General features: G+C 44.8%; 1 protein-coding gene across 2 annotated transcripts in view; it reads left to right on the forward strand.

The window, feature by feature from the left end:
- The window catches only part of CDH13 (cadherin 13), a 1,196,315-nt gene that overhangs the window by 1,126,455 nt on the left and 48,932 nt on the right, over positions 1-20,928 (forward strand). The gene's annotated exons all lie outside the window — the stretch shown is intronic.

The following is a 20,928-nucleotide window of genomic DNA, read 5'->3' on the forward strand; positions in this document are numbered from 1 at the left end:
CCCTGGAGAGAAGCCGCCTGCTCTCACCCGCTGACCCCACAAGCCTGTGAGCCATGAGTGGTGTGATTGGCTAAGGGTTGAATGGCACTAGCTATGCACATGTGCATGTGCGTGTGTGTGTTGTGAAGACACATTTAATTGGAGTTCCTGTGAAGTGAGGAGGAAAGGTCTTGACAAACAACAGTTCAATAGCTCCTGCCAATATGTGCAATGCAATTCTTTTTAGTGAGTGAATTAGGCTTGACAGGAACTACGTTAAAGCTTCTGTTGGAATACGAATTCAAAATGCTCATGTTTGTAATTTACCCATTCAGTCACGAGTGTTTACCAAGTGCCAGCGGATGCCTGGGGAGAAGACAAAGCAAAGATAAATAAGCGCAGCTCTCGGCCTTCAAAGCACTGTGCCCAACGGGAAGGAAAACACACAATTACAACGTGCTGTTTTTATTGTATATATGTTTACATTTCAGGTTGGGCCTTGTGAAATTGCTGCCATGACCAGAGAAATGGTAACTGTATGGTTCAACCTAACATTGAGATAGTATTGTCAGCTCAGGCTACCAAAACCGAATACCATAGACTGGGCAGCTCAAATATAGACACGTATTTCTCACAGTTCTGGAGGCTGCAAGTCCAAGATCGTGGTTCTAGCCGGTTCAGTCTTTGGCGAGGGCTCTCTTTCTGGCTTGCAGACAGCTACATTCTTGCTGTGTCCTCATGTAGCTTCATTTCCTTGGGGCATGTGCCTGGAGGGAAGGGGGTAGGGAGCATACGGGGTATCCTTTTGTAAGGACGCTCGTCCTATCAGATGAGAGCTCCATCCTCATGACCTCATGTAACCTTAACTACTTCATAAGGAGGCCCATCTCCAAATACAGCCACACGGGGGGTAGGGTTTTATCAACATACAGATTCTGGGGGAACCCAAACGTGTAGTTCACAAGTATAAAATGGATATATTATTTCTGTGTATACATATCATATACTGTTACATATCATATATGACATACATATTATACATATATGTATAGATAGTAAATATACCATCTATAGTAATAAGGTTTCACAAAGAAGAGGCAATGGAAATGTAGATATATAAAGGAAAGCATCTTTGTAGTACTAGTTTTTTTAATTGCCAAAAAAAATTCTTACTGCAAAAGAAATATGGGTTCATGGTAAAAATTTTAGAAACTGAGATAAACAAAAATAAGAAAGATGTAAATACCCAGATACCACTACTCCTGAGACCTAGGCCAGACAGCGAGTCATCCCTGTTTTAAGAGCTTGGGTGCTGGGGTTGGACTACTCCACGTACTAGCTGTGTGTCCTGGAGCCAGCTACTTAGTCCCTCACCACCTCTGTTTCCTCATCTATATAATGGGTCAATAATCTCACCCACATGAAGTTATTGTGAGAGTTAAATTAGCTGACCCACATAAAGTCCTTAGAAAGTCCCCGGCACAAAGCAAGTGCTCAATAAATGTTATCTTCAATTCTATTATCAGTATTATGGTCATAATTATTACTGCAACTGCCACTAGCATTCCCTTCCAAGGTATTTTCTCAGCCAGCAGCAACAAATAGGTTTGGGATTATATGTCAAGCCCTGTGAATAAGAAGGGCTTGGCACACAGGGCTTGATCCGGTCATTGCCAGGTCATTATTGTGTTTATGAGAAGGGGGCAGCAAGCCTGCTGCATATTTGCATGTGGACCCTCACTGTGCTACACACATACCTACATACTATGAAGATTAGATCTGCCATCTTTACTTCGTGTATGTTTTCATCTTGTCATGCTGTGCTCATCACGGCTTTTAATGTCTACATAGCATTCCATTTTCACTTTTGATTTTTCTTTTCTATTTTTCTTTTCTTTTTTCTGAGACAGAGTTTTGTTCTTGTTGCCCGGGCTGCAAATACCATGATCTTGGCTCACCACAACCTCCACCTCCCGAGTTCAAGCGATTCTCCTGTCTCAGCTTCCCGAGTAGCTGGGATTACAGGCATGTGCCACCACACCCAGCTAATTTTGTATTTTTGGTAGAGATGGGATTTCTCCATATTGGTCACGCTGATCTGAAACTCCCAACCTCAGGTGATCCGCCCTCCTCAGCATCCTAAAGTGCTGGGATTACAGGTGTGAGCCACAGTGCCCAACCATTTTTTTTCTTTTTCTGTAGTAAGCACTGATGGAGAAAATATAATTGTTGCTAAATATTTCTGCCAAGTAAGTTTGAGTTATGCTTTATTCTAAGGCCCTCTCTCAGACCTTCACAGTGCAAATCTGACTATTAAAGGCTCTGAGAGTTCTTGCATTCCCCAATTTTGGAATGTGCTCCTTGTAGCTATTTCTTTAAGCCAAATTATTAGAGGAAGCATTTCTGGATCAAAGGCGATGTACAGTTCACAGAGATTTTCATTTATTTCCCTCTAGTATGTTGTTTTAGGAGCTGACAAACTTAGAGATACCTCCTTCTGGGCTAAACTGTGACTTTTTAAAATCACAATTCAATGAAAAGTTCAAGACACTAAAATATATGGAGATATTCTTTTAAAAAATCAAACAATCAAACCAAATACAAAGAATCATGTGTTTTGGTTTTTTTCCACTTTTATTTTAGATTCAGGCGGTGCATGGGCAGATTTGTTACCTGGGTGTATCACGTGATGCTGAAGTTTGGGGTACGAATGATCCTATCACCCAGACAGTGTGCATAGTACCTGATAGTTTTCAACCATTCCATCCCTTCCATGCTCCCCCTTCTAGCAGTCCCCAATGTCTATTGCTCCCATCTTTGTGTCTGTGTGTACTGAGTGTTTAGCTCCCACTTATAACTGAGAACATGCAGTGTCTGGTTTTCTGTTCCTGTGCTAATTTGCTTAGGATCAGTGGCCTCCAGCTGTAACCATGTTGCTGCAAAAAAACACAATTTCATTCTTGTTTATGGCTGCATAGTATTCCAAGGTATACACATACCACATTTTCTTTATCCATAATACCATTAATGGGCACTGGATTGGCTCCCTGTGTTTGCTATTGTGCATAGTGCTGCAATAAACATACAAGCGCATGTGTCTTTTTGGCAGAACAATCTATTTTCTTTTGGATATATACCCAGTAATAAGATTGCTGAGTCAAATGGTAGTTCTGTTCTAAGGTCTTTGAGAAATCTCCAAACTGCTTCCGACAGGGGCTGAACTAATTTGCATTCCCACCAACAGTATATAAGAGTTCCCTTTTCTCTGCAACCTGGCTAGTTTCTGTTATTTTTTGACTTTTTGATAATACCCATCCTGACTTGTGTGAGATGGTATCTCATTGTGATTTTGATTTGCATTTCTCTGAGGATTAGTGATGTGGAGCATTTCTTCATATGTTTCTTGGCCACAAGTATGTGTTCTTTTGAGAAGTGTCTGTTCATGTCTTTTACCATTTTTAATGGGCTTATTGTTTGCTTGTTGAATTGTTAAAGTTCCTTATAGATTCTGGATATTAGACCTTTGTCAGATGCATAGTTTGTGAATATTTCTTTTCATTCTGTACGTTGTCTGTTTATTCTGTTCATAGTTTCTTTGCCAATTTTTTGTTTTGGTGCAGTTGCTTTTGGGGAGTTTGTTGTAAATGCTTTGCCAAGGTCAATGTCCAGAATGGTATTTCCTACATTTTTTTCATCTGGATTCTTTTCTGGTCTTCTGGCAAGTCAGTTTAGAAGAGGTTGATTTATTCAGAAAGTATCCATTTTTCTTTTCTAGGTTTCAGACAGGAAAATGTAAAATGAGTAAAAATTTTGTATATAAACTAGCTCAGAGGTTTGTGGAAGATTTAAATGCTGCATGACAGGTAGCAGGTATTTGATAAATGCCAGTTGTGAATACTGCTTTTCAGATTAAATAACAAGGCTGAAAGTAAATGTTTTGGACAGGCTCGCTACTCTTCATACATCCAACCTAAAGGTAATCATCCTGGCTTATTTATTCAACAAATATTGAGAAGCTCACACTATGAGCCAGATCCTAACTAGCCATGAGGATAGCAGTGAATGAGACAGTGTGGAGTTTCCATTCTAGTGGGAAGACAGGCAATGAACAAGCCAATGCATGTCTGACCACACAACTGGTGTGATTACGGCTTACAGCTCTTGCCCATGGGAGAGTCAACAGTGTAATGGGATGGAGAGCGACTGGAGGAGGCCATCTTAGATGGGCTGGTTAGGAGGGAGGTGACGTGTGATCTGAAGGGTGATAATGAACCAGCCAAGGGGAACAGAGAGAGGAGATACCGCTAGCTAATGCAAAGGCTGGGAGGACGGGAGAGCCTGGCTGGCTTTGGGCTGCAGAACAGGATGAGTTGATGGCAGGAGATGAACAGGGATCAGCCTGTGAAGCCCCAAAGGGTTTGAAGCCTGAAAGGGACCTGACGTACATTTTTTAAATACCACTCTCCTGCTCTGTGGGCAAAAGAATGGAGGACCCAGAAACTGCAGTAGGATTGTATTTCTACACTAGTGCTAGTGTAGAACCTCCTACATCCAGAAAGATGGCGCAGCCGAGCCACATTTCTCCTGGCAACTGACGTTCCCACGTGTGGAAACAGCTGGCACCCTTTTACAGAGGGAGGCTTGCAGGCCCAGGATGCATCTCATCCCCCTTGCTAATCTCAGTGCTTGACACCACTGACTACACCAAGGGTACCAAACCCAACTGCTTCCCGCAGGGATTGAGCCATGCTTGTCGTCAGGTAGCCTTGAAATCCCTAGGGATATGAATTTCTCGGAATTCCATAGCTTGCTCTTCCACTGGCTTCTGACACGTTGAATTTTCTGCCCATTCACTCCCCCATCTTTAACCAAGGCCTATATGGCCAGACAGTCTAAGAGAGAAAGACAAATTCCATACCCGGGAGATAACCACCTTGTGTGAAAATTACAATATCGGATAGTAAATGGCCTTGGTGAAGGTAAGCATCCCGAGGGCAGGCAGCTCCCACCATGTTCACTGTGAACTCCCCAGTCCCTACCAGAGTACTGGGCAGATAGAAGGTGGTCAAAGCACATGTAATGAATGAACACTGGAAATCGGTACACAGGGCTGGGAATCTGTGGTTCTGAGCACTTCGTGGTAGAAATAACTCTCCAGCTCCTTCACAGAACAGTCAGCAGCATCACCTGTTTTGGCGATGGTGCCTCCAGACAATGATCCATGAGAGCACAATGGACTTGTGCTCCCTGGTGAGCTCACTCCATGTGAAACCCAGATGCTCCTGTCTCCAGGGACCCTGCAGCTGTCCCAGTAGCCTGGCCTCTATCACAAATGCAGTCTGTAGATAGCTGTCTATGGGATGCCTCTGAAAAGGGAGGTCCAGCCATCACCTACGCAAAGCACAGCTGCCTGTAAGAACTTCCTTGCTTGGCAGCCGGCCAGACCACATTCACTGACCTTCAAGGCATAATGTGAGGCCCAGCCATCTATCTCACTCTGGTCCTGGTGGCAGCTGGCTTCATTTATTGACTTCTTGAAAGTGCCAGTATCCCTGCTTAGCTTGGTATGAGCTGGACTCAGAGATCCAGGTGCCAGAGCAAAGGCCACAGTGTGTCAATTAATCACCCAATAAAAATAAACTCTGAAAGCAAATGCAGAGGGGTGATTAACTTTCCCATTATGGTCTTCTGACATCCCGGTTTGCTCTCCCAGTGAGCGTGTTTCTTTGAGATAAACCACCCTGAGAAACTGAGCGCCTGGCCAGACACCACCATTCCTTGGCATAAGTGAACAAAAACAGAATATGACCTGCAAGCAGTGCAGCCTGAGACCTGGGCAGAGAGAGCCCCCTGCCCTGGGTTGCACACTGCGGAGGGCCTTAGAGAAACTCTGAAGCAAAGCCCAGACTATTTTATTCTGCTTTTTGCTCTTGTAATAAAGTGTTATTAGTATTTAGTAACCAGATAAACCCCCAAAGCTCTACCTTCCCTCCTGTGACCATCCATGTACTCCAAATCATTAACAGGGACCAGCAACAGCCATTACCAAAAGAGGATTGGAAGCAAAAAAAGGAACTTACCATGAATCAATTTAAAGTGAGGACCAAAGTGTGACTCAAAACTTAAAATATATATATATTTGGTTAAGATATGATTGTTACCAAAATACCAAGGGTTTGATCTGAGTCCTGCTGTTCACCACACAGAAAGCTAATCACTGAGACAACAAGACAAAAGCCAGGGAAGAAGGCTTTAATCAGGTGCTGCTACAGCCAAGGAAATGAGAATTCAGCCTCAAATCCGTCTCCCTGACTGACTAAAATGAGGGGTTAATGCAGCAGAGAAGAAATGTAGCCATGTATGGGAAAACAGGAATTAACGAGGGGCCAGGAAGAGAAGTTGGTCAGTAGGAAACAGGTGGTCCTTTAGGCAGTCCTGATGGGTGGGCAGTCTGGCTCCTCATTATCCAGAGGCAGTGATCTTGTGGGTTTCAGCTCCTTGGTTTTATCTGGGAGACCTGATGGTTGGCTTCTTGAGAAAGGAACTCAGATAAGACAGTTGTAGCTTTCTCAAGTTTTAAGACTGGAAGGGACAATTTCTATGGTTATTTAAAAAAAAAAAAAAAAAACATAGGCATCAGTTCTATGGGACAATTGTGTCACTTTATTTTGGAGAAAAAAAGATAAACATAAGTTTGTTTATAAGTTTGACCATAATCATAGGCTATTCTCAGAGTGAACACAGATGAATTGTTTTGTTTTTGACATAATTTTTACAACATTCCATGACAGTACATGCCATGTGTCACCTTACACTCAGCTTATGCCATGCATTTATAAAGACGTTGTCTTTCCTTCCCACTCAAGGGCTTTGTCCATTTCCCAGAGGACCTCTCCCCAGTCCTTTGCCACTCAAATCACTCTTTCAAAGCAGCTATGAATCCACTCTCCTTTCTCTTCTTCAATCATTGATTCTCTTCTCTCCATTGCACTTTCACTTGTCATGGATTTACATATGATTCTTTTTTTCTTCTTCTTTTATTGCTTTACTTGTAATTGGTAAATAATAATTGTATATATTTATGGGGTGTAATGTGATGCTGTGGCCTATGTACACATAGAAATTTTGATCAACATTTCCCCTTTCCTCAGTCCTCTCCCTGCTACTATGAATTTGACTCTTTTAGATTCTGCAGATACATGAAATGATAAAGTATGTGTCTTTCTGTGCTTGGCTTATTTCACTTAGCATTACTCTTATACTCTGAGCATCCTCCTAGAACTCTGCATCTTTTGTGAGATTGACAGTCATACTTTGTGCTGGACTGGTGCTTCTTTGGGATGGTTTTGTCACTGGGAGGAGACAACTCACGAAGTCTGCTGACCAGGTAATACCAGGATATTTAGCTGCAAGAGAGAATTATGGGCCTGGTCAGGAGTTCATTCATGACATTGCAAATGGAATACTGGGATGATGAGCAGTGTTTGTGGGTCTTGTTCATATTCGTATTCTCAGGCCTAGGAGTGCAGAGAAAAAGGGATAAAACATACTGAATGAAAAGAGTGTGAACAAATGGATGAAGAGCCTCACACCAAGGAAAGCTTACATTGCTACCAACTGGTTCCAAACTCCAAGTCTTCCTGTTCTTTTCTGAGTGCAGTTTATACTGCTTAGAAAAAGTCACCCAACCTGAATACATGGATGTAGCAAATTTAACCCTAGACCTGACAGTACATACAGGAACAGGCTTGATCAGTTGTTAATAATGATAATGAATAATGAAAGCAATCCTGCGGCTGCACCTTAAAGCATCTGTGCAATGCTTTCACTCACACCAAGAATGTTCAATCCCTGTTTTCCTCTAGGATTGATAAGTGTGTTTCTGGATTTCAGAAATCAGATAGCTTCTGAAGTCTCAGCGTGTTAATATAGTAACTAAATACGTTAAGGTCCTAGCCTCTCTATTTTTAATTACTGTTTAATTTTTTATTTCCTAATTTATTTAATTTATATGATATTGTTAAATTTGTGGCTTTACACCTGGAATCACTTGGTTGGGATTTCTCTGTAACACTTTGCAATCAATTTGGTCGAAAGCAACAATGAAATGATCCTTATGAAAGGTCAGATGACCCTTTATATGGGACATAAATATCTTTGCAAAGACACTTATAAAGCTGTGAAGATGCCATTTCCTTGCTCTAATAACTGCTGCATTTATGTAGGTTTCAAAACTGGGGTGGGGGAGGGCAGTGGTAGTGAGGGCATAGGGGAGACTATGTAAATCACCCCTGGAAATAAATCTGAAAAATGGACTAGAAAACCCTGACTAAGAAGAGCCTGGTCACAGCAAAATCCTATTGCAGGCACAAAAAGGTCAAATTGCAGCAGTTGGGAGACCTTTGGTAAATTCTAACAAAGAATGAACAGCCTCAAACAAGAGGCCAGGTATGAACTTTGCCAGGAGAAACTAGGAGCAGACTTGCTTGCCTGGAACAGGTGGTGAGAAGGTTTTTAGAGAGGATGTGTGCAGTCCCTGGCAAGTAGCTGGTACCCAGGAAATGCCATTTTATTGTTTTCCAGGGAAGGCTCAGTGCACATGGGATTCACACATGAAGGAAAAGGTCAGAGAGTCCACAGGAAAGGGTGGGAGCTCAGAACGGTGGTTCTCAGGTGCTTGTCTGCAGGCATGCCCCTAATTCATGCTGACCATGCCCACATTCAGTGGCACCTAGCTGTGGCCCCACCCCGTTCTTGCCTACTAGTAAAAGTGGCAAAGAGCGACTATTTCCTAGACTAAGTCATTCTCAGACTTCAGTTATTACTGAGCACTGTTAGACACGAGTTCCTCGATATCTACATCACAGCTGAGTAGTTTATCTCAGTGGTGAGTCTTGAAATTTGACTTCAAAATTACTAAGAGCCTTCCAATGAAAGAACTAGTTAAACCAATATTGTTTCAGCATTTATAGTGATGAAGATATTAAATCCACCTACATACATGTGCTATATAATTTTAAACCTTCCTCAAATGTATATAATTTTTATAAACAGAAATACGATTTTAAGAAAGTTTTATATCAATGTAATAGACTTTTTTTTTTTTTTTTGAAACAGAGTCTTACTCTGTCACCAGGCTAGAGTGCAGTGGCACAATCTTGGCTCACTGCAGTCTCTGCTTCCCAGGTTCAAGCAATTCTTTTGCCTCAGCCTCCCATGTAGCTGGGATTGCAGGCATGCACCCCGGTGCCCAGCTCATTTTTGTATTTTTAGTAGAGATGGGGTTTCACCATGTTGTCCAGGATGGTCTAGATCTCCTGACTTCATGATCCTCCCACCTCGCCTCCTAAAGTGCTGGGATTACAGGCATGAGCCACCACGCCTGGCTGGCTTTTTTGCTGTTGTTGTTTTAAGGAAATGTTGCCCTCCTGTAAATTCCAGTCCTATGTTCCTGAGTTATTATTCCCCACTAAGGAAAGCCCAGCTGTGGAACATAGCCCTGGGTTCTGGCTCAGAGTTTAATCATTATTCATAGAATGGTGGTTCTCAAACTCTGGTGAATCAGAGCCACCTGGAAAACATGTTAAAAATGGAAAGGTCCCATCATCAACAGCCCCGATCTGTCTGATACACACCCAAATTGGAAAACCAGCAGCATAGATGAATACCCAACCCTAGTGGGCACTCACAAGGCAAACAAAAATCAAGCTGTGCTTGGGAGGCAGAGACCCACACTGGAATTACACTTCTGCTGTTTGAAAGCTGCATAACTCAGGCAAGCCCCTAGACTACTCTGAGCCTTTGTTTCCTTGTCTGTAAAGTGAGGGTGGTAATACCTGCCTTCCAGGTAGACGGGGCAATGGCAGACAGTAATGTATATGAATACATACGTTGTATGGCACCTCCTCAGCCATCCGTGAATGTGTGCTTCCAGTTGTAAATACAACAGCAGAAAGTAAATGCTGAAAAATAGGAAAACAGTTACAACACATGATTTATGATGTGAGGGAGGCTGCTGGCATGGCCCTTGTCACGAGGGTAATTAAATAACCATTTGTGTAATTACTAATTTATATCCTGTCTCCCTGCTGGAGTGTAAGTCCCAAAAAATGGGGGAATACACTGCTGTCTTCCCAACACCAAGCTCAGTGCCTGGCGTGTAACAGACACCCAGCAAATATTTATTCCAAATGAACGAGTGAATGATACAGTCACATTAAAAATGTGTGTGTATCTAGGTACATATCTAAACATAGGCTGGAAGCCTCTAGACCAAAATGTTAATAGTGCTTATCTCTGGAAATGGATTAGGATGATTTTAATTTTTTTTTTTCCTGTTTTTCTCCTCTGTATTGTCTGAATTTTCTGCAGTTAACACAGAGGACCAAATCAGTATGTCCTTGGCTAACTGTGAGTGGGGTTGAAGCCACCAGCTACCACTTTACCAACAAGAGCTTGTTTCCTTATGATTCCAGCTTCCTTGGGGGTGTCAATACATAGTCTCTAGAATTAAAAGGGTTTTCGGAGAAACAGGACTTTAGTGATTTCTGAAGAGAAGTCGAATTTCTTCTGATTCAACCTTTCCTTGTCCTGATCATGGGCGATGCAGAAAAGAGTTCACACAGCAGGCCTGAGACTGCTGTCCCTAGAAACGCCTGCTTGCAAGGTTGGCCTCAGCTGGTGTGTAGAATCTTGGATGTGGGGAGGGGTCCCACTCTCCTAACTCGTAAGCGTGGCTCACTGCACCTAAACTGCTTGTGCAAACAATTGTGGTTTATGCTGAACATGCGCTTTCCCTCTGGGAGCCAAGGATTTTGCTAATGCCAGGCAGAGGGTGCCTATGTGACCAGCCCCCAATAAAAAGCCCCCGGCGCTGAGTCTTTGGTGAGCTTCCCTGAGGGAGAACATTTCATGCATGGTGTCACAATGTGCCACTGGAATTAAGCACGTCCTGTGTGATTCCCCTGGGAACAGTCTCCTGCAGGCTGGTACCTGGTTTCCGCAGGTTGTTGTCCCATGTGCCTTTTCTCTGTGCTGTTTGCCCTGCATATTTTCACTGTGATAAGTTTTAACCATTGAATATGACAATATGCTGTGTTCTGTGGGCCTTCCTGACAAATCACTGAACCTGGGAGTGGTCTTCCGGCATACAGACCAACCTAAATAAGCCCCAGCAGACAGCATGTATCAGATCCAAGGCAACTGAAGGGATGGGAATGTCTGTAGCAGCGTAGAAGTAGGAGTTTGGCTGGAGCAAGAGAGATGAATGGTCCAATGGCTCTTTTGAGAGACCTGCCTCTGTGGGAGGGATGGATGGGCACTTTAGGATGAAAGTGCCTTTAGAATTCTCGGTCACCCAGCACATGGATCAACCAATGCATGTTAAAGAAAGTTTGTACTCTCATTCATTCATTCACTCATGCATGCATTCAACAACTGAGTGCCTACCTACTCAGTGTGTCCTGGCCACTCTTCTAGGTTCTAGGTATGAAGGGTGGAGTAAGATAAATGAGGTCGCTGCCCCTAGGAACTCACATTCTAAGTTGTGGAGCTGGCCAGGGAAGGAGGCAGACTTTGGACGGGCCATCCAGAATGGCTTCTCTGGGGATCACAGAGGCCTCAGTGTCGGAGCTGAGATCCTACAAAGTATAAAACACACATGAGGGCCAGGCGCGGTGGCTCACACGTATAATCCCGGCACTTTGGGAGGCCGAGGCTGGCAGATCACCTGAGGTTGGGAGTTCAAGACCAGCCTGACCAACATGGAAAAACCCCATCTCTACTAAAAATACAAAATTAGGTGGGAGTGGTGGCACATGCCTGTAATCCCAGCTACTTGTGAGGCTGAGGCAGGAGAATTGCTTGAACTCCAGAACAGGGAAGGAGCTCTTGACACCTCCAGCCCCTTCCCTGGATCCCCCTCCCAGGCATCCTAGAGCCCCTGGTGAAATCCTGTGGACATCTGCATGAGGCTTTAGCACAGGACAATTCTGATCAGTACACGGCAGCTGGCATCTTCTGATGGCACGTGGACCAAAACTTCACCTTTTACAGACATTGCGACTCCTAGTATGACATCATACCCAAGAGAATCATCACCTTCCACACACGCAGTGGACCAAGGTAGCTGGGGTGTGGATCCACTTTCTCTGGATCATTGTAGGAGGTAGGCGGTAAGACCACTAGGAATTGTCTTGTGTAGACCACTGCAGTGCACCTGATTCTTTGTTTCTCTTCTGCTTCCTACACTCCATTCTCCAAAGAGCAGTCAGTGTTACATCACAGTGTGGGAATCCCCTGCTGAAAATCCTCCAGTGACTTCCCGAAGGGTATAGAATAAGATCCAAACTCTTAACCATGGTCTCTGACGTCCTAGAGGACCCACCTGCACCTGCCTGACCTTCTACCCTCATTTGCCACCTCCTTTCTCAGCCTCCTCAAGTTACAGACTCGCTGGCCTTCCTTTCATTCCTTGAAATTGGCAAATTATTTCTGGTCTCAAAAAATTCTACTTATCTTTAGAAATCACTAAATTCCTGTTTCTCCTAAAACCCTTTCTACTTTGCTCATGGGATAAGTCTTAGATTTTCTCATGTGCGTCTTTTTTTTTTTTTTTTTTTATTTTGNCAAAATAAAAAAAAAAAAAAAAAAAGACGCACATGAGAAAATCTAAGACTTATCCCATGAGCAAAGTAGAAAGGGTTTTAGGAGAAACAGGAATTTAGTGATTTCTAAAGATAAGTAGAATTTTTTGAGACCAGAAATAATTTGCCAATTTCAAGGAATGAAAGGAAGGCCAGCGAGTCTGTAACTTGAGGAGGCTGAGAAAGGAGGTGGCAAATGAGGGTAGAAGGTCAGGCAGGTGCAGGTGGGTCCTCTAGGACGTCAGAGACCATGGTTAAGAGTTTGGATCTTATTCTATACCCTTCGGGAAGTCACTGGAGGATTTTCAGCAGGGGATTCCCACACTGTGATGTAACACTGACTGCTCTTTGGAGAATGGAGTGTAGGAAGCAGAAGAGAAACAAAGAATCAGGTGCACTGCAGTGGTCTACACAAGACAATTCCTAGTGGTCTTACCGCCTACCTCCTACAATGATCCAGAGAAAGTGGATCCACACCCCAGCTACCTTGGTCCACTGCGTGTGTGGAAGGTGATGATTCTCTTGGGTATGATGTCATACTAGGAGTCGCAATGTCTGTAAAAGGTGAAGTTTTGGTCCACGTGCCATCAGAAGATGCCAGCTGCCGTGTACTGATCAGAATTGTCCTGTGCTAAAGCCTCATGCAGATGTCCACAGGATTTCACCAGGGGCTCTAGGATGCCTGGGAGGGGGATCCAGGGAAGGGGCTGGAGGTGTCAAGAGCTCCTTCCCTGTTCTGGAGTTCAAGCAATTCTCCTGCCTCAGCCTCACAAGTAGCTGGGATTACAGGCATGTGCCACCACTCCCACCTAATTTTGTATTTTTAGTAGAGATGGGGTTTTTCCATGTTGGTCAGGCTGGTCTTGAACTCCCAACCTCAGGTGATCTGCCAGCCTCGGCCTCCCAAAGTGCCGGGATTATACGTGTGAGCCACCGCGCCTGGCCCTCATGTGTGTTTTATACTTTGTAGGATCTCAGCTCTGACACTGAGGCCTCTGTGATCCCCAGAGAAGCCATTCTGGATGGCCTGTCCAAAGTCTGCCTCCTTCCCTGGCCAGCTCCACAACTTAGAATGTGAGTTCCTAGGGGCAGCGACCTCATTTATCTTACTCCACCCTTCATACCTAGAACCTAGAAGAGTGGCCAGGACACACTGAGTAGGTAGGCACTCAGTTGTTGAATGCATGCATGAGTGAATGAATGAATGAGAGTACAAACTTTCTTTAACATGCATTGGTTGATCCATGTGCTGGGTGACCGAGAATTCTAAAGGCACTTTCATCCTAAAGTGCCCATCCATCCCTCCCACAGAGGCAGGTCTCTCAAAAGAGCCATTGGACCATCCATTCTCTCTTGCTCCAGCTGTTATGGAGTCACAGAAGGTCATAGCTCCATGAGAGGCAAGGCAAGAAGTATCCCACCCTCCCTAGGCCCCTCACTGGGCAACTCTTCTTGTCCACATCTGCTGGTTGTGGCAACCACATCCCTGGGAAATTTGCTAATTTCAAGGAATAAAAGGAAGGCCAGTGAGTCTGTAACTTAGGGAGACTGAGGAAAGAGGTGGAAAATGTGGGTAGAAAGTCAGGCAGGTCCAGATGAATCGTCTAGAGCCCTCGAGACCATGGAAGTCCTTTCTGTTTACTGAGACTGCTTTCTCTGGCTCCGGTTTCCTGGGAGAGGAAGAGAACACTGCCTTGGACTCTGATGGGCTGTGGCTGGCTGACTGATCTAGGCTTCTGGAATTCACTGGTCCTTCAACTTTATCCATACATTTTGTCAGAAGATTTGAAATATACCCTTTACACTCAAGTCCATAGCTTCATGAGCTATTTTAAGACAGTGGATTTCCTTCAGTTGGAAATTCTGTGGATTTCTGGTTCTGCTTTTAATAATAAACATGGCATCTGGTGGACTATAATTAAGTAGGGGTGAAGCATCTCCCTACTGTTTTCTTTCTTTCCTATAGGTTTACGGGGTTGTTTGCATCCTTCAGGAGGAATATAAAACTACCTGTATTTCTCTTTTCCTAGTTTTTATTTTCTAAGTTTCTCATAGTCTTTCGTATCCGTGTGTATGTCTGTGTGTGTGTATACACACACATATGTATGTGTATATATATATACACATATGTATTTAGAGCAAGAGAGAGAGCTCCATCTATTACTAAAGCTATAATCTCTCTATATATGAATTTTCTATGTGTATAATCTGTGCCATTTCTAGTGCTCTGTTATGTTGCATTGATCCGTTTGGCTATTGTGTAGTACTTGCCCAATATTACTTTGTGACTTTTTTTGTGTGTGTGAGACAGTCTCGCCCTGTTGCCGAGACTGGAATGCAATGGCACAATCTCAGCTTACTGCAACGTCCGCCTCCCAGATTCAACCCATTCTGCTACCTCAGCCTCCCGAGTAGCTGGGATTACAGGTGCTCACCACCACACCCAGCTAATTTTTTATATCTTTAGTAGAGACAGGGTTTCCCCATGTTGGCCAAGCTGGTCTCAAACTCCAGACCTCGTGATCCGCCTGCCTTAGCCTCCCAAAGTGCTGGGATTACAGGCATAAGCCACCATGCCTAGCCCACTTTGTGACAATTTTAAGTCTAAATTGAAAAGAAAGCTACAGTAACTCATGTAATATTGGCACGTATGCTGCACAAACACAGGCCCCCTACATCAGGGGTCCCCAACCCCTGGACCACAGATGGTACCACCTGAGTTCTGCCTCCTGTCAGATCAGCGGCAGCATCAGATTCTTACAGGAGCACAAACTCTATTGTGAACTGCACATGCAAGGGATCTAGGCTACATGCTCCTTACAAGAATCTAGTGCCTGAACTGAGGTGGAACAGTTTAATCTCAAAGGCATGCCCCACCTGTTCGTAGAAAAATTGTCTTCCATGAAACCAGTCCCTGGTGCCAAAGAGGTTGGGGACTGCCGCCCTACCTCACAGAAAGCGAGTAACCCCAAGAAGCCTGCAGAAGGAACTTGTCAAACCTTTGATCTCTCCTTCCTTCCCACCAATACCTGAGCCCCCGAGGGCGGAGGCTGGCAGCCCTCAGCTCTGGAGGTCTTTCCATGTCAACAGCTGGTCCTGGCCACTTACCTGGAAGCTCTCTTCCCTGCTCCAATGGGCACCTCCGCCCCCAGGGTGGCGCAGGCCCTGATCATCCCCACTGCACTGCCAGCAATTCGGATTCCGTTAATCAGTTTGCCCTGTGTCTCCCAGCACCGACACCGAGAAGAGACTGAGGCTTGGCAAGCACTCAGGGCAGCACTCAAGGCAGCACTCGGGGCAGCTGCTGTGAAGCTACATTACAGACTGAAATGAGCTCGGTTTTTAATTTGATTTTTTTTCCTGTAACAAGCGAAGTTCACATTACAGATAAATTGCCCGGAAATTCCAATTTAATATGGCATATGCATTTTTCAGGCCTAGAAGCATCTTGCACGCTGGTGTTTTTACACTGAAAGGTTTATTAAAAAGACAGCTTTGAAAATGTCAGAAATTTACATAGCGTGCCTGGCCAATTGGTCAAAAAGCCTGATTGGACAGAAGCGCACAGAAGCCGGGAAGCTGGAGAACAGGCTGCTCCGTGGCCTCGAGGTGTTCTCCCTCCACATTGGGCAGGATGGCTCCACCATTCAGTGTCTCCACCCCGCTCTTAGTTTGTATCACATGGGTGCTCAGCAGATGAGTGTCCCTCTGTCCTGCTCTGTCTGCGGGTGTGGTTCTGAGTAGGTGCAGCAAGCCGGGCTTCCAGGGCATCTGTGGGGTGGCCACACCTCCTTGCGGTCTACTGTGAGAGGAGGCCCCAAATAAAATAAGCAAACTGGCCTGGCACAGTGGCTTATGCCTATAATCCCAGCACTTTGGGAGGCCAAAGCGTGTGGATCGCTTGAGGTCAGGAGTTCAAGACCAGCCTGGCCAACATGGTAAAACCCTGTCTCTGCTAAAAATATAAAACTTAGCTGGGCATGGTGGCAGGCACCTGTAATTCCAGATTCTTGGAAGGCTGGGGCAAGAGAATCTCTTGAACCCGGGAGGCAGAAGTTGCAGTGGGCCGAGATCACTGCCACTGTACTCCAGTCTGGGCAACAGAGCAAGACTCCATCTCAAAAAATAAAATAAACAGGGGAACAGAAAGAGTCCTGTGAAAACTTAGTTAAATAGCGCAGCTCTAGATACTTGATTTTTTTTTAAGGAAGAAAAAGACTCAAACACTATCCTGTAAAATCATCCAGGCCTTGGCTTTCCCTGGAAATGTGGCACAGGCAGGCCTAACTGGGCTGAGTATTGTTTCAGAGGATTGCCTCCAAGTTCATGTCTCTAAGCGTTTTAGTGATTACACCTACCTCTTCTAAAAAAAACAAGCAAACATGTTAAAAAAACAAAAAAATGATAACATCATAAAAAAAAAAAAAAAAAAAAAGAATGACAGAGGAAGAAGCAAAGAGCCTTGCTTGTACGCCAAACATAAAAGCTAGATTTATTTAAATCAGTGTTTATTTATCTTCTAAACTGAGTTGAGTAATCAGGGAATAGAATGCAGCTCATGTAAAACTTTCATTATTTCAAATTTGTTGAATCACTACAAATCACTCCTGGATCAACAGTAAACTTGTTACCTGATAAGATGAGTTGCCTTTTCTTGTTTTTTCCATCCCCATGATTTTTCCGATTGAAAAAGAAAGGATGTAAGAAACCCTGTGTCCAAGTACTCTCCTCGGCCCTGGGGGTGCAGAGTAGACAACCCTGGCCTTAGGCATGAAAAACGCTGTGTACTGAGAAGCCCAGCCCCTGGAGTCCAGCATGCTGGTGCTACATTCCAGCCCTGTGTCTACTTAGCTGGGCTGCTTTTGCAAGCTGCTAAGCCTCTCTGATTCTTGGTTATCTCCACTTTAAAACAAGGACGATACCCACTTCATCAGGTTGTGGTGAATCACAAAACTAAATGTGGAGATGCTCGTAAAGGTTTAGCACCAAGCTGGGCCCACGGAAGCATTCTGTGCATCTATTGACCAACTTTTACCCATCCTGACACCAAGGAGCTTAGAGTTTGGTGGAGATGGCAGACCCATAGGATGCCGTGTTAGGCTCCCAGAGGCATTTTTACCAGTGCATGTGCCGTGCACAGACACAGTGAGGGTGATTGATTCTACTGAGAAAGTCATACTGGGTAAACTGAGAGGAGACATGTGAGTGGGGTCTTGAAACACAGTAGCAGTTTGCCAGGTGGAAGCAGCAGTTACTCTTTAAATGAAAGGCTGGTGTTTTTAAAGCAGCTCATTCTCATGAGTAATACATCGCTTCTGTTTTCAAGCGGCAAGGGCGTGTGGAAGCCCTGCGTTCGCCTCACCCGTCCTCTCCATCTGTCCCCTGTCACAGTTGCGACTTCAAAACATTGTTCCCCGAGGCTCCGCTGAGTCAGATGTTTCTGAAACATTCCGGAGTGTGAGTCACACCGGGGAGGACACACGAGGCCATGACCCCGACGAACCACTAACATACCCACAGCCTGACTCTGCAGTGGCACCACCGTGGGCGCCCTGCACAGGACCAAGCCCTTTGTGTCAGCCTCCGTTTGCCCCCACAGCTACCCCACAGCATCACTGGGACTGTCCCCAAGTCACAGAGGAGGAAGCAGAAACAGAGAAGTAGCTTGCCAAGCTCACTGTTAGAACTCAGGACCTTTCCTCTCCAGAGTCCATGACCCTAATGCCCACGTCATGCTGGCAATGTGGATGCCTGGGCGGGGCCCACACAGAGGTTGAGAGCAGGTCTTGCCACCGGAGAGCCAGCCTGCAAATCCCAACCATGCCCCGTACTAGCCAACGACCTTGGCAAAGTTCATATATCTCTAGGCCTCTCCATCCCTCATCTGTGAAAGGGGAGGAATATTGTCGACCTCCCAGAGTTGGTGTGAGGGCTGAAGGCATAGATGCTGGAAGCTTCTTGAGTGGTGCCCGGTGCCATGTAAGGCTTAATGCTGCTGCTCCTGCTGCTGCTGCTGTTACTGTCAATATTAAACAAAAGCCACACCCCGAGGTTGTTTTAGAAGAGACCAGGCCAGATACCTTCCAGGAAGCATTGGCAGGAACCTCTCCCGGCATCCTTCTGCAGTTAGGGGGTCTGGTACATCCACTTTGCAGGAGAAAAACTTGATTTGATTCTCAAGTCAGTTCACATAACCCCAACACAAAAAGTACCGATAGCAAACCACAGTGCCTCTGTGTGAGTTAAAATTGCAGTGACACATCTGGGTATGTTGGCTCACACCTGTAATCCTAGCACTTTGAGGGCCAAGGCAGGAGGACTTCTTGAGGCCAAAAGTTTGAGACCAGCCTGGCCAACATGGCAAAACTGCCTCTCTACTAAAAATACAAAAATTAGTCAGGCGTGGTGGCAGGCACCTGTAATCCCAGCTATTCAGGAGGCTGAGGCAGGAAAATCACTTAAACACGGGAGGCAGAGGTTGCAGTGAGGCGAGATCATGCCACTGCACTCCAACCTGGATGACACAGTGAGACACTGCCTCAAAAAAAAAAAAAAAAAGAATTACAATGGTGCTGATCAGAGCATCTGTGGATGCCTCCTGGAAGCCCAAAGACCTGCAGATGGTTGGTGCTGAGACTCCAGGAGAGGCTGGAAGCCCTAGAAGGGGCTCTGGATGGTGTCTAGGCAAGGGTGGTAGGTGAGTTGCTGCCTGTCCTGGGGCGCCATGAGGCTTGTAGTGACTGCATAGATGCCCATGCCCTTTGACAGCCAGCAATTTCTTATTTCCTGACTGCCCTTCTTGACAACCGAAGTTGACCATCCCTTCTTCCAGTAACCACAGCCTCCCCCAGGTAACAATCTCATTGCAGACCCCAAGATTACCTTTAAGTCATGGACAAGGGCAGTTCTTCTCCTTGGCCACACAGGAGGCAGTCACTTCCACCTACATGTGAATAATCCCACCCACCACACTTCTAGTCAACCTAACTCTAGCCTTAGATGCCACCCTTTCTCAGAATTCAGTGTCTTCTTCAAAGTAAGATCCTTTAGATGACACATATCTGCTGGCCACCCACTCTGAGTAACTGACTTAGCTGGAGAGCGGTTTTGAGTGTGGATTCAGGGCCGCGGCTCTGAGGTCAGACCTGGGCCCACATCCTGACTCAACAACTTGAGTATCTATTGGTTTGTGCCTGAGTCCTCATGTGTAAGTGGGGATATTGTATCTGCTGTAATAAATTAGTAAAGCCATGGTAACAAATAATTGCAAACATGATGGCTAGAAATTTATTCTCCCATAGTTCACCAAAAGTCCAAAATCTGTCTCACTGAGTCAAAATCAAGATGTTGGCAGGGCTATGCTCCATCTAGAGGTCTAGGAGAAGATCCTTCCTGCTACTCCCCACTTCTGATGGCTGCAGCATTCCTTGACTTGTGGCCACAATCCTTCCAATCTCCGCCTCCTTGGTCATGTGGTCTTCTTTTCTGTGTCTCAAATCTTCCTCTGCCTCCCCCTTATAAGGACACTTGTGATTTGCATTTAGCACCCCCAAATACCCACCAGATGACCCAAAATAATCTCATCTCAAAATCCTTAGCTCTGCAAAGTCTTTGCTCTGCAAGGTAACATTCCCACATTCCCAGATTAGGACGTAGGTATCTTTTTCCCTGTGAAGACCCGGGGTAATTTACTCCAAACTCTTCATTTGGAGATTTTTAGTCCTGTTGGTTATATCAGCTTTTAAACATCCTTAGACCCAAACCGGACCATACAAGGCAGAGAAAATCAACTTCATGCGTCTTTACTAAACCATGAAGCTATGAGTTCCCATGTCTCTTCATTGGGATATGCTTCAAAGATCGGTAGGAAATGGCAGAAAAGTGCCAACAGCATCTTTCTGACTTAGGTCTGCAAGCAGCACATTATCTAAGCCACCCAATTCAAACAAAGCTAAGTCATGCCCAGTTTGAGTCTCCCGGATAGACAAGACTATTATTTCTTACTCTGTGCATCTCTATATTTTTTTAAACCTCAAAAGAGCAAGGTCAAAACAAGTAACATTTTAAAACCTTAGATGGTTTCCCATTATTTCAAAGTCCAAACCCCTTACCACAGTAGTTCAGGTTCTCTATAATCTTGTCTAATCTGTTTCTCAAAACTCATTAAGTTTTAGTTCCCTTAAAGAAACTGTTTCAAACACAACCCTCTACTTTCTAGTCCCTAAATATTCATTTATTCAGCAAATATGTGTGGAATGTTGCATATGTGCTAAGCAGGGTTCAAGAAACTGGTGTCATAGCAGTG

The sequence above is a fragment of the Cebus imitator genome, unplaced genomic scaffold (genome assembly GCF_001604975.1).
Source record: "Cebus imitator isolate Cc_AM_T3 unplaced genomic scaffold, Cebus_imitator-1.0 Scaffold159, whole genome shotgun sequence".
Lineage (NCBI taxonomy): Eukaryota > Metazoa > Chordata > Mammalia > Primates > Cebidae > Cebus > Cebus imitator.